Consider the following 14,848-nt stretch of genomic DNA (forward strand, 5'->3'; position numbering starts at 1 on the left):
TTTGAAAGTTCAAGTCAAATTCTATCGGTTTTGATTACTTTCATTGCTAAAAATTAATTTTTTTATTGTTAAACAAAGCTATAAACACATAGTGATTGAATGATGTTTTCAATGCAATTCTCATTTGAAATCGAACGATTAGGCGCGCATACAGATAATTTCTACGTAGATTACGTACATTAAAACGCATGCATTGGGCACGGGAAACACTATGTGTTTATGGCTTTGTTTAACAAATAAAAACTTAATTTTTAGCAATGCAAATAATCAAAACCGATAGAATTTGACTTGAACTTTCAAATGCAGTAAGCAGAATTGCTATTTTATTTTTTTAATCAAATTTATTCGGGTTCAAAAATTGTACTTTTTCGATTTTTTGAAAGTTCAACCGCGTTTATCTCGAAAACTATGCATCCTACGAAAAAACTTGGAAGACCATTTTTTGCTGAGAATCACCCAAAAAATACAAAACAATGTTTTGTTTTGCGAACAATCGCTGTTATGTAATTCCTCAAGTTCTTTGTTTATAACAATCTTATCGACATCCGGATCAACTGTTGCCCAAAAAATTCGTGTTCTACGGGTCAAAATACATAAAAAAATTGGGTAAGTCCATCTAAATTAAGGAGGCCGTTGTACCCACCCTGGCGACAGGACTAATATGGCATTGGATAAGCGGCACTAATTTAATTGTGTTCCGAGTTAAGATATCAATACTATTGTACCACGGTAATATTTTTTACCAACTAACATTTTTCAAGAACTAATGAACCAGAGGATAAGTTTAGCAGATGAGCAACAGGGTTTTCATACTGGAAGACCATGTAATGTACAGATGCAACATTCGTCATAAAGAAAATTACTGAAAAATCACTAGAGTATAATAGACCAGCATTTCTATCTTGAAGAAAGATGAGATTCAAAGATGTAATCCATCTTGTGTATTATAGAGAAGTTCCCTTAGAAATCATATAAACTATTGAAAACATCTACCAAAACAACAAAATGGAAGTCAGAATAGATGTGCAACTTATAGAACATATATGCAGCTGAATAAGACAGCCATATGCCGTTCAATTAATCATGGATGAAATTATCAAAAGCATCCACAAACGAAGAGGATACAGAATGGGAAACAAAGAACTAAAAAAGTAAAAATACTCTGTTACGCAGACCGATAGCCCATGAAGATAGTCTGCAAATATTAGTCCACAATTTTAACATAAGAGCAAAAGAATTCAATATGACAATTTTATACTCAGAAAACTAAAACAATAGTAATCAGATGTAAAATAGGAATTGATGACATCGGTATTGAACAAGTAATGGAAATAAAATACCTTGGAATTACACTGTCCAGCTACCGAGACCTGGAGAAAGACGTTCGCGCTTTCTGTTGATGTAGGTCTGATGGTTTTAAGTGCAGTGAATAATTTTTTTAAATGTCTGGTCAGCTTATTTGAATTGTCGTACAGTGTCGTAGCTCTTGTTTAACCTTCGGATGACCAAGGGGGGTAAATTTGGACCCCAGCGTATGTTTTTATTTAATAAATTCAAAAGTATTTTCAATTTTTAACTCATTATTTTTTTATTTGAGTTTAATATCATTATAGATATCCTCATATTTTGAAATAAAAAAAATTCCCTATATTTTACGAATAAAAAATATATTCTGAATTCTGAAGTTGATGTTTAGTAAAATACCGTCTATTATGTGGAATTCCAAGCAGTTTTACACTGCGCGTTATCAAAATCTATTTTTAGACTGTGGTGCCTGTTATATACGAATCTGACGAATCATGACATTCCTGTCTGCTACAGTTAGTCATTATTATTATTTCCTGGCGTATATTATTATAGTTTCTTAGTATTTTGTGTACATATAAGATATGGGCCGCAAATATCTTACTGAGGCTGAGTTACAGGAAATTGTTACTGCTAGCGATTTTTATGATGATATAGAAGATGAAATAGTATCAGAAAACGACGATGTATTGTTAGATGAATATTTAAATGCTGAAAACATTAATTCCAGGTCATTTTTGACCTGGGGTCATTTTTTACCCCCGTTGGTCATCCGTGTAACAAAAAAAGGTTGGTCTGGTCATCGGAAGGTTAATGACCTTTTATAATTCTTCATAGGTATAATTTTAATTCAAAATAAATATTTATTTTATAATTGTAGATGCAAAATGAATCAGATATCAGATCCGTCGCATAAACAATAGAGTGTTTATGCTAACCGATATGGTATTTACATTAGTCTAAGAGCTAGAGCCGAAAAATCATCGTCATAAGTAATATGGAGGTTGGCATGTGAAATGTGTCTATTGTATATTGATAATTATGACCCCTTTCAGGCTAACACATCAGTGGATACAGGAAGTAGCAATAAGGGATGAAAGGGGAAAGTTAGTGTAGTCTTTAAAGGTTTTCACCTCCTATTTTGTTAAAGCTCCATCGATTTGCATGCAAATTGGTGGCTAGTTAGAGCATACCCCAAGAAATAAAAATGATTTGGTGCCAACTTGCACTTTTACCCTGGGAGTGAATACCACCCCTTCTCGGAGGTGAAAACTATTTTATTAAAAATAACTTCACAAATCGATAGAGGGACAAATTATAAGTAAAATTTGTTATATAATGTTATTAAAATAAATCAATACTTTTTGAGTTATTAAAGATCAAAGATTTGTCTGTTTAAGAGCACATGCGTGAAGTTACGGAGGATAAAAAGAACATATTAATTAATTGTATGTTACTTAAATATTATTTTTATATTATTTCGATATTATTAATTTAGTAAAATTGTATTCTAATATGTCAAATGTACCTATTATTGGACACCCCCAGTTTCTGGACATATTCAGTTTATATTGATAGAAAAAATTCAATTAAATATCGAAATAATATAAAAATAATATTTTACTAACATACAATTAATTAATATGTTCTTTTTATCATCCGTAACTTCACGCATATGCTCTTAAATAGACACATCTTTGATCTTTAATAACTCAAAAAGTATTGATTTATTTTAATAACATGATTTAACAAATTTTACTTAAAATTTGTCCCTCTACCGATTTGTAGGGCTATTTTTAATAAAATTGTTTTCACCCGCAGGAAGGGGTGTTATTCACCGCCAGGGTGAAAGTGCAAGTTGGCACCAAATCAGTTTTATTTCTTGAGGTATGCTTTAACTAGTCACCAATTTTCATGCAAATCGATGGAGGTTTAACAAAATAGGAGGTGAAAACCTATTTTTACTGCACTAACTTTCCCCTTTCATCCCTTATTGCTACTTCCTGTATCCACTGAGGTGTCAGTCTGAAACGGGTCATAATTGTCAATATACAATGGACACATTTCACAGAAAAAACTCCATATTACTTATGACGATTATTTTTCGGCTCTAGCTCTCCGTCTACATTCTGATTTAACGCCAAAATTGGAAGGTTTAAAATATATATAATTGAAAAAAGAAATATTTCAAGTGGAACAGATGAAAATGATTATTAAGCACAGAGATAATTGTATCAGAATCATTTATTAATTGTGAGTTAGTAATAACTCCGCTCATAATTTAAAATTAAATATTAAAAAAAATCCCGGGAAATCGGTAAGAATTCCCGGGAATCGGGACATCCATTTTCTTACTGATTTCCCGGGAAATTTGTCCCGGGAATTTCCCCGGAATGTAGCTCTAATAATGACATATGCATCAGAAACAAGGCCCGATACAGCCACAGCACAAAGACTACTAGAAACGGCAGAAATGATAGTACTGACAAGAATTGCAGGAAATACTCTGAGAGATCGAAAGAGGAGTGAAGACATTAGAAGAATATGTAACGTACAGTATATAAACGAATGGACACTAAATGTGTGTGTGTGTTTATGTTTTATTGGCACTGGTTTAAGCAACCAACTGGCCAGTCAATGTGTTTTGAATTCTCTCTTTTACAAAATATATGCTTAGTATCTAAATTTAAAACTATTAGTACTACTGTTTTTTTTACTCTGTTTTTTTTATTATTTTTTTTATTATATTTTTTTTTTTTTTTTTTTTTTGTATATTTTTTTTTTCGCGCTAAGACCTAAACCCGATTCAACCTCGCGGAGGTTTAGATCTTAGTAACTTTTTATTTTATTTAATTATATTTTTTTTTTTTATTTTTTTTTTTCTCAGAGCTTTAATTTTAAACAATTAACATGGTTGTACAAAATTTTATAAACATCTAGATTGTTTGATTGTAAAAGGTATATAAGATTAAAAGGAAATTGTACATTAACTTGAACTAGATTGGCAAAAAAGTTTGATATTTCAATAAAATGTAAAGGACATTCTAACAGCATATCGCTTATTTACCAGAACAACGTGACATTTCAAAATATCTGATTTTTGTATTTTTCGTTAAATAAATCCGCCGTATTTCATTCTATATACTGAAAAAACGTGGTATCTTTACCATTAAAATAAAGTGAGCTTTGGAGGGACAGAGACAGAAATTATGTGACAACTCATCTTGTAGCGTTGTTTCTTTTGGACATTTCGTTATTTTCGATAGTGTGACATGTTAGTTGTGATCTGTTTGGCGTAGGGTAAAGTGCTCTCTGTTTTCACAGACAACGTGACATCACGACTATACCACCCTGTTATTGCAAAGGTAAGCTACAATCAAATGTTTAATTTTATTTCTAAAATGTAACAAACTTATTTGACCCGTTAATCCAGAAAAAATTCAGTAACATGTGAAGTAGTCTTATCATTGATATCACGTTATTGTTGTAAAACTATTCTTTTTCATAGGTAATATCATAAGAAGAACCAGTGTTGATGATAACCTGGATATTTTTGTTTTGATTATTTGTTGTTGTGCACTTTTTCCAGAAAAATTATGTTATCTCACAGTCTACTATGTGATTATATCACGTTATACATACTAATAAAAATTCACAATGAGTGTTATTTTTGCAGATGAGATCACGGACTAAAAAAATACTTAAGTTAGCATTAGAAAATACATAATAGTGCTGTTGCTGGATCGTCAGATAATGAGGTTGTTAATACTAAACAATAATTCTGATTTTGATAATGTTGATAATGTTTGGTAAATGAGAATTTTATGAATTTTATTATTTGCTATTGATATAAAAATTTTGTAAATAATTAATATCGTTAATCCCAGAAAACATTACCGCTGCGAATCGACAAGTAGCAGCAATTCATTAAGTAGATCATTAAGTAGTTCTACAAAGAATATCTCGTTATTCCACGAAGGTAAGTACTTTATTAGTAAAGTTATACAACAATCACAATCAAGATTTACTAGAAATAAACAAACCAAGACACGTTAACTGGTACAAGGAGCACTCCCGAAGTCCCGAATCATGATTTACAATGTATAAACTTTGTAAATCATTATTTTGGATTTACAATGTATATACATTTTAAATCATGATTCAGGATTGCTTCTTGTAATAGTTAACGTGACTTGGTTTGTTTATTTCTAGTGCATCTTGAGTGTGAATAAAGTATAGTTTGTTTTAGTTTTTTTTATATTGCAGAACAATATGCATTAAGTAGATTTTTCTTACTGTTTTCGCTGCTCTACATATTGTTTTTATTTTGTATATAGTGATGATTCTGTCAATGATCCCAATTATGAACTAGAAGAGCCAGAACGTAAGACTGAAAGTTTTGATGATGATATTGAAAACTGCTGTGACAACTTTCTATTTTCGACAAAGTACACAGAAATTCCTCCTGCTATATCGATTACTATTGACACTTCAGACAAAGATACTTACCAAGATAAAATGTTACAGGACAACTTAAAAAATGTACATTCAACTAATGTAGAGGAATCAATGAAACAGGAACGAAAAAGAAAAAGAAGATAATAAAACAGAAAAGTGAATGGAAGAAAAATGTTGTGAAAATATTAAGAAATAGTGGAAAAGCATACCAATCTCCAAAATACTATAAAATTTTTCTGGAACGCTCTTTAAAGTCACCATGCAAAGACACCTGCACGTTTAAATGTCAAGTAAATCACAAAGAGTCAACGGCACCAACTTTTAGCACAATACTGGGCTCTGGGGGATATTGAAAAACAGTAATTATTATTGTCCATACTTAGCGAACAACCTCGAAACAGTTGTCCCAAAACATCGTTATGTCAAAGTTGACTCTCATGGATGTGTTGTTTCAAAGCGTAAAAATAATAGTGCCTATTTTTAACTGTGTCTGGTGTGAAAACCAGAGTATGCAAAACCTTTTTTAAAAACACACTCAGTATTAACAACTGTCCAATCGAAACAGCTTTAGAAAAAATAATAAAAATACTAATTATTTCTTCCATGAAGGTTTGTGCCATGGAAATCATAGAAGTTAGATGAAAACATAAACAATGGAGTTCGAGAGTTCATAAAAGCAAAACCGAAAGTTGATTTAATTACTTAATACTCATAATACTATTATCTACTTAATTGTTCATTTACAGCATTTTTTTACTTCTGGTGTTCACAGAATATTCATGAATGGTCGTTATCACAATTTATTTTAAAATATTTTATAACTTTCAATAAACATATGAATAAGAACCATGTGTTTTATTTATTTAAGTTTCCTAAAACCAGAAAATTTTATCATATACAATGTTACAAGTTAATTTATTGCATTACTTTCTTTCCATATTTTCAGAAAGAATGTGATATATATGTTCATTTTTTTTGCATGTCTTAATTCTATAAGTATAATGATAAAATCTAGACAAAAAGGCTAATTTTATTCAAAGCTAATAGTTAGTCTATAGTCCAATTGCAATTTCAAGCAAATTAATTTAGTCATTACCAGTTTATGATTTTTTGAAACATAAAAAGTGCTCTCCTGTAAAATTGTACTTTTTGTGATGTCACGTTGTTCTGGTAAATGAGCGATATGTTGTAGATCAGCTAGCTCTCCACATAAACATTCATCATTATCTACAAGTCCTATTTCTCTTTTGTAGACTGGAGTCAGACAGTGATTACTTCTTATTCGACAAATAGTTTTGATAAAGCCTTTGTTGGAAACTTGATTAAACCATGTCTTGATGGGAAGTGTAGGCTGGATTTTTTTGTAATAATTTCCTTTGTCTGAATTATTGTATTGTTCCTGCCATTTCGTCCGTTTGATAGATCTCATAATAGAAATTATGTCTCCCATAGGAAGTTGATAAGTATGCAGAGTGGATTCCTTCGTTGTTGCTTTTTTAGCCAGATCATCTACTATTTCGTTGTTTTTTATACCAATGTGTGCTTTTATCCAACACAATATTATATTTTTGCCCGATTTCAAAGCTTCACTGTTCATTGCTATGATGTCACTGATGATATAATTTTCTGCAAAATTATCTACATTATATTTCAATGTCTTTACAATGCTTTGGCAATCTGTAAATATAACATAATTGAGTTCTTTTTGATTAATACATATTTTGTATGCTTCTTTGATTGCAATGAGTTCAGCTGTGAAAATTGTCATTTTATCAGGTAATCTGTTGTTTATTTTTATACTTTTTTGTGGGTAATATATAGCATATCCAACTTTTCCTTCCATTTTTGAACCATCCGTATATAATTTCTGATAACTCCCCCAGTTTTTTTGTACACACTGAAGGTGGTCTATTTTAGTAAGGAAGTCTGTCGCACGATTATTACTTAAATGACAGTTAACTGGAGATAAATAATCTTCATAATTTAGCTTTCGAGACGAGCTTTGTTCAATTTGGTGTATGTCGCCAATGGAATTAGAAACGTTGAGGAAGCTTTCCACAACTAAAAGCAGTTTCTTTTTTTCCCAGTAATAATGAGTTAGGTATGAGGTGGTTAAATGAACAATTTTATTTAATAGCAGTTTATCGTTAACCGCTGTTTTAACTATAAATTTCTCACTTAGGTATTCCCTGCGTAATGAAAGTGGAGGTTCATTAAGCTCACATTCCATGACCAATATAGGTGTGCTACGAAGATAACCAGTGCATAACCTAAGTGCCTTATTTTTGATCCTCTCGATTTTTTGGAGTACAGAGTTTGATGCTGAGCCATAAAAAATAGATCCATAGTCTAAGATTGATCTTATCAAATTTCTGTATAGTAATATTGATATGTTTGGATCAGCTCCCCAGTTACTGACACTTACAGTCTTCATGATATTCATTGCATTTTCCATTCTTCGTAATATGTAATTTGTGTGTTCTTTCCAATTTAATTTGGAGTCTAAAAATACGCCAAGAAATTTTATTGAAGTTTTATAAAGGATCGTTTAAACACAGCGATAAATCAAACAACTTATCAAGGTCAATCGAGTTGTTGCAACTTATCATTGTGTGTAAACGGTGCATCGCACAACTTATCAAAGTTGGAGTTGGGTTGAAGGTGGTATCGCATTGAATCGCAGCGTCTAAACAGCGTTTCAACTTGTCATCACAACTAGTTGCTGTGACTTGTCGTTGTGTTTAAACGATGCTTAAGGAATACTAGTATTATCAAATTGTAGATGGCTTTGAGGAACATATCGTTTTTTAGTAAAGGTAACAATGGTTGATTTACTCTCTGATATTGTTAAGTTATTATCGGTAGCCCATTTTTTTATAATATTCAATGTCGATTTAAGGTAGTTATTACATCTATCTATTGACTTATTTTCTGTATATATCGCAACATCATCAGCGTACTGTAGGATTTTTATGTGTTGAGGAAGTTTAGTTTCTAAGTCAGCAGTATACAGTATATATAATATAGGACTTAGGATGCTACCCTGAGGTAGTCCCAAAGATGTGTATCGGGAGTTAGATTGATCTCCATTTAATCTAACGTGAACTGCTCGATTAATGTATAAGTTAATGATGTTCCATGTTACTATCTCGGGTATTCCTATTTCCAACATTTTCGCGTATAGTATGTGAAGATTAACGTTGTCGTAAGCCCCTTTTATATCTAAGAACAAAGCACTAACTGTTTTCTTATAAGTAAAGGAACTATAAATGTCTATTAAAAAGTGGCAGAGGCTATCTTGTGTGGATTTACCTTTTCTAAAACCAAACTGACTTCTTGGTAATAGGTCGTTCTTTTCTAGCCAAAATTCCAGACGGTTTTTAATAAGTCTCTCATATGTTTTTAGTATACAGGAAGCCAGACCGATTGGACGGTAAGAATCCCAATTCTTTGATGATTTTCCTGGTTTTAAAACCGGGATAATAGTGTAAACGTGCCAATCGTCAGGAATCTTTATGCGGCGCATCCAAATTTCATTATATATATTTAGTAGTGCAGCCTTACCAATTCTTGAAAGATTTGATAGCATCGAGTAATGGATATTATCGGCACCTGGTGCTGAATTTGAGTTTTTCTTCAACGCAAAGTTTAGTTCAGTGGCAGAAAATGGTTTGACTAGGAAACGGATTGGTTCTGGATAGTCGTACAGAGCATTTAGTTGTAAATCAGGAATTACTAATTCTGCAGACGGCGGTGTGATATTTTGATGGAACTCTTCTATCCACGAAGCTTCCGACAGAATAACAGGGACTTTGTTCTTTGTTTTTCTATTTTTTATTCGGTTAACTTTTGACCATACATCTTTAATAGGGACTGACCTATTTAGGGATCCGACATAATCTCTCCAGCTATTTCTTTTAGTTTGTTTAGTGATCTTCTTGACATGTGCATCATCTTTTTTATACTTAAGTAGGTTTTCATGGTTTGGATTTTCTTTGAATATACAAAAACTTTCCTGTCTTCTTCTGACTGCTTCTTCACATTCTAAATCCCACCAGTATTTTCCTCTGGAAGTCGGTTTTTTTATTTTAAATTTGGGGATGCAGTAGGATGCAGTTGTATTTATATTGTGCAAAATTTGTTCATAAGAATTTATATCTTTAAATTGAGAGAATACATCTTCCGAATACTGTTCATATAATTTCCAGTCGGCATTCTTTAAATTCCACTTTTGTGAATATGGATTATATGTATGAGTTGGTTGATCCTCTAACTCTACTCTTATAGGTGTATGGCCTGAACCAAATAGGTCTTGAAGTGTTTTCCAAGTGATAAGGTGGTTTAAGTCAGGAGTACAAATGGTCAGGTCTATTGCCGATTTCGAGAAGTTCCTAAAGAAAGTAGGAGAGCCATCATTTTTGAATATTAAATTATTATCGTCTATACAGTCCATCAAGATTTTACCTTTCATATCTGTTTGGTTGTCTAGGCCCCAGGCAATGTGGTGAGCATTAAGGTCACCTCCTATTATAAATGGTCTTTCTATAGATGTTATGAAATTGTTCCATTGTTGTAACAATAACTTGGTTCCTGGGGGAACATACATAGATATAAATGTGACAGTATATGACTTAAACTTTATTTTTATTGCTACTTTATTGACGTTTATTAAATCTACTTTCATGGTGACTTCCTCGTAATATAGGTTTGAATTTATTAAAATTGCTGAGCCACCGCCAACAGTTACTGAAAAGCGGTCGTCTCTGACAATATTGTACCCGTGAAAGTTATAATACTTTTCTGGTTTAAATCTAGTTTCTGATAATAATGCGATATCAACCTTCTGGTCTTCTAATAGGTGGATAAGGTTTTCTCTATTAGAGTTAGCCGATCTACAATTCCATTGACAAATTACCAATCTATTCATTATTATATAAGAGAGAACTTAAAACTGATTGAATTGAATTTACTAGAACTGATTTTTCTGGAATTTCAAAATTTTTGTGATTTATATTAGAGATAATACTTGTAACTATATTTGATATTAATTCTGTTAATTCTTTTGATGGTTCATGTATTTTAGATCCTTGTTCTGGATTAAATGTAGATTGATACGAAGAAGAGGTGATAATACCACCAGGTCTGTTGGACATGGGGTTTAACTTTATTATTTTTTGATGTTCCATTGTTACTTGGACTGGTGAGGAAGAGATAGGTCGTTTGTATTTTGGTGGTTTTATTATTGTATATCTATTTGAAACTGAAGGTAGAGCGAACTGATTGGAAGATGTTTGAGACGTGGACAATTGAGTAAAGGAATATGAAGAGGATGGTGCATTCATATTTGGAGTTTGATGAGAATTTATTGAGGAATTATTGGCTGCTATAGATGCATAAGTTATCTTAGGAAAGAGTTTAATTGTTTCCTTAAAAGATAAGCTGTTTTCAGACATATAATGTTTTATTTTCTTTTGGCGATCAAATTCTGGGCATATCTCCCATTCATTAGTGAAGTGTTCACCTTCACAGGATAGACATTTTTTGTTAAACGATGATAAAGAACAAGAATCGGAAAGGTGAGATTCATGACACTTAAAACAGCGAGGATTACTTTTACACTGCTTACTCATGTGCCCATACCTATAGCAGTGGTAACAGATAATTACCTTTTGCTGGTATTTTTCAACAGTGTGTAAGACATGATTAATTACTACCTACTTTGGTATATTCTGGCATTTAAAAGACACAATAACTGATTTTGTTGGATTAAATATTACTTTGTCATCTGCTACTATTTTTCTTGTTATTCGTTTCACATACTCAACCGAGAATTTGCAATGGTGATCAAATTCCTTTATTCTATTTTTAAGATATTCTTCCGATATATCTGAATCTATATCCCTTACTACACCTAGTTTAAACAATTGAAATTTTGGAATGTATGCGGTCAGATTTTTTTGAATAAGGAATTTGGAAGTAACTAAAGCATTTGCGCTACTATAATTTTTAAATGAGACCCTAACTCGGTTGCGTCCGATTGAGTCAATTTTTTTTATATAATTGTCAATTTCTGGATGTAACGTAAATAGGATCTCGCCTATTTTAACAGCGTTTAATTTTCCTGTAAAATTTAAACTGGAGTTTTCAATGAAAATGTAAAAAGGTCCTAAATCAATTTTTTCGTATAAATAAACAGGCCTGGTTTTTTCTGGTTGATCTGAGTTTACTAAAGTATTTTGTTTTTCATTAATATTGTTAAGATTAATACTACTACTTATCTTATTTTGAGGCTGGTTGGGTAGAAATCCATTTAAATCTTGTAAATCACAGCTACTATCCATCGAATTCTCAATATCAGGCGGTTCGCCTCCACTAGATGACTCCATAGAGGAGTTTTCAAGTAACGTTTAACTTATGAACACTTTCAAAATGTAAACTAAATAAGGAAAAGTTTAACAAAACTAAACAAACTAAATTAGAACGGTATAAATCAAATAATCCGCCAAAAATTAATATTTTTCGGAGCGATTTCCAAATTTAAATTGTGGACACTAAATAGAAAGAAAGAATGGAATAACCATATAAGCAGACTGGGGAGACACGTGTGCTCAAAATAGCATGAGATAAATCACCAATCGGTAGAAGTATCGGCCGACCGCGCAAAAGATGGAGAAACAACCTTCCATAGAGGTATCAGTCCGCCAATGAACAAGAAGAATTGCTTTTAACCTTCGGATGACCAAGCGGGGGAAATTGTGACCACAGCGTATGTTTTTCTTTAATAAATTCAAAAGTATTTTCAATTTTTAACTCATTATTTTTTTATTTGACTTTAATATCATTCTAGATATCCTCATATTTTGAAATAAAAAAAATTCCCTATATTTTACGAATAAAAAATATATTCTGAAGTTGATGTTTAGTAAAATACCGTCTATTATGTGTAATTCCAAGTAGATTTACGCTAATGACGTCGACTTTGCAAAGTAACAAGACACTTACTCAACATACACACTACACATGACACTAATACTCATGTTGTGACTGGCTGAATGACATAAAGTCCATGTCATAAAAAAAAAGAAAAAAAACTTAAATTATTTTGTTAACTAGCTGACCCGGTGAACTTCGTTGCACCTTAGATAATGTGTCATAATTAGATAATGTGTCATAATTTTAATTCTAGATCAATTGGTCGAACGCAATTGCTAGAGATCAATAACTCAAAATCAACTGCTCGAAAATGAATTGCTCGATATAAAAATTGATCGAAATAAAAATTGCTCGAATAAAAAAGAAAATTATATGTCCAAATATTTATTCACAATAATGCAAAATTTGTAGGTATATAAGAGAGGTACATTTAATAGGACAAATTATTTAATATTCTACGTATATAATCACAGATATTAATTTGTGGTTCATAATATGTAATTGTTTATTAAACGCAATAACCTATCAACACTATCTCTATATCTTCTATGATCATTTTGAGGTTGTTTGCCACTTATGGATACTCGTTCTCAGAGGCATCTTTCAGTGCATCACAGGTTTTCGATTTCTTTCTAACGCATTAAGTTGGAAGTGACAGAAAAATGGTACGTCCGTGATCACATTTTGTTATAACATTTATTCTAGTTGTTGATAGATGGCGCTATAATCGAACAAAAAATGATTTAGGAATTATATATACGACTATAATCTGTACAATTTATAAGACTATACAAATCAAAGAAAATAACATTTTATAAATGCAATAAACACAATTGATTTGTTTTTATACCAAATTGCAAATTAAAGGGTTAAACTGCAATACCCTTTTCATATTTGGCTGATTACGATTCTGACAACTGTCACAATTAACTTAAATGTCAGATTATAATAAATGTTATAAATGTGTATTACCACGGACTTACCTTTTTTGCGGTTACTTGTGACATACTGAAAAATGCCTCTGAGAAGGACCACACTGTTCAATTTTTAGTTCATTTAAACTTTGTTCTTGTTCTAGAGCGGAAATAAATTTCTGCCGTTATTTTTCTTATATTTCCATAGCTCAAACATATTTAAGATTTATAATAAAGATGTTTTCAGCATAAATTAATATACGATTATATATGTGGAATATCATATAATTTGTTCTATTATACTATCTTTCTTATGTCTATATTTTGTACTATTGTGAATAAATATTTTAGATATACAATTTTCTTTTTCATTCGAGCAATCAACTTTGAGTAAATGTGACCTTTCGGCAGTTGCTTTTCTCTGTAATAATTGTATAAATTCTAAAAAACGTAGGTGTTCTACAAAATATTTTATAGAAAAATTTTTTGATCAACAATAGAGTTTGATTTTATGCTTCTGTATTTTGGTAAAATTTTAAAAGTATTAAAAAGAGTAAACTGACGGACGGACCTATTGGAAAGAGAGCGAAGTGTTCTTGCGCTAGTTTTTTGGGGAAAAATTATTATTGTAGTAGAGATACACGCCTTCGCCAAAATTTTGATTATTATACCAGAGACATGGTCCTTCGGCAAAATTTTGAAATATTTTTGGTACATTAAAAATAGTAATCGATAAATTAAAAACTTCATAATTTCACGGATGTTAGTACAATTTTCGCCCGTTCTTCTCGTGTGCTTAATGTCGTCTCTCGTGCTCTCGTGTTGTCCTACGGGCTCGTTTTGTTATCTCGGAAATTAATTGAGCTAGCGAGACGATTTATATACCGTTGGATAGCGAACATCAGGGAGTATAACTGCCAAATTTCATAAAAATCGGTCTAGTAGTTTCGGAGGAGTATGGCAACAAATACAAAGAAAGAGAATTTTTTATATATATAGATGTTAAATATTTAAATGGCTATTAAAAAATAACGGTTGAAGATAAAAAAGTGAAAATTTAGGATTGTGTGTATATTTTGGTTCTACATCGTATAAAATTAAGAAAAAAAAAATTTGGCCAAAAAAATTTAACATAATTTTGGGGGGGCAAGCCCCCTTTTCACTTAGGTAGAACGTTCCACTTCAGAAACCATCCCGGGTTCATGCACAACAACTTTGATTAAGGTCATCATACGATC

The 14,848-nt window shown here is 31.5% G+C and overlaps 1 protein-coding gene across 1 annotated transcript in view; it reads right to left on the minus strand.

The window, feature by feature from the left end:
* The window catches only part of LOC126882016 (pyridoxal-dependent decarboxylase domain-containing protein 1), a 102,966-nt gene that overhangs the window by 75,506 nt on the left and 12,612 nt on the right, over positions 1-14,848 (minus strand). The gene's annotated exons all lie outside the window — the stretch shown is intronic.

The sequence above is a fragment of the Diabrotica virgifera genome, chromosome 3, assembly GCF_917563875.1.
Source record: "Diabrotica virgifera virgifera chromosome 3, PGI_DIABVI_V3a".
In the NCBI taxonomy this organism is placed as follows: domain Eukaryota; kingdom Metazoa; phylum Arthropoda; class Insecta; order Coleoptera; family Chrysomelidae; genus Diabrotica; species Diabrotica virgifera.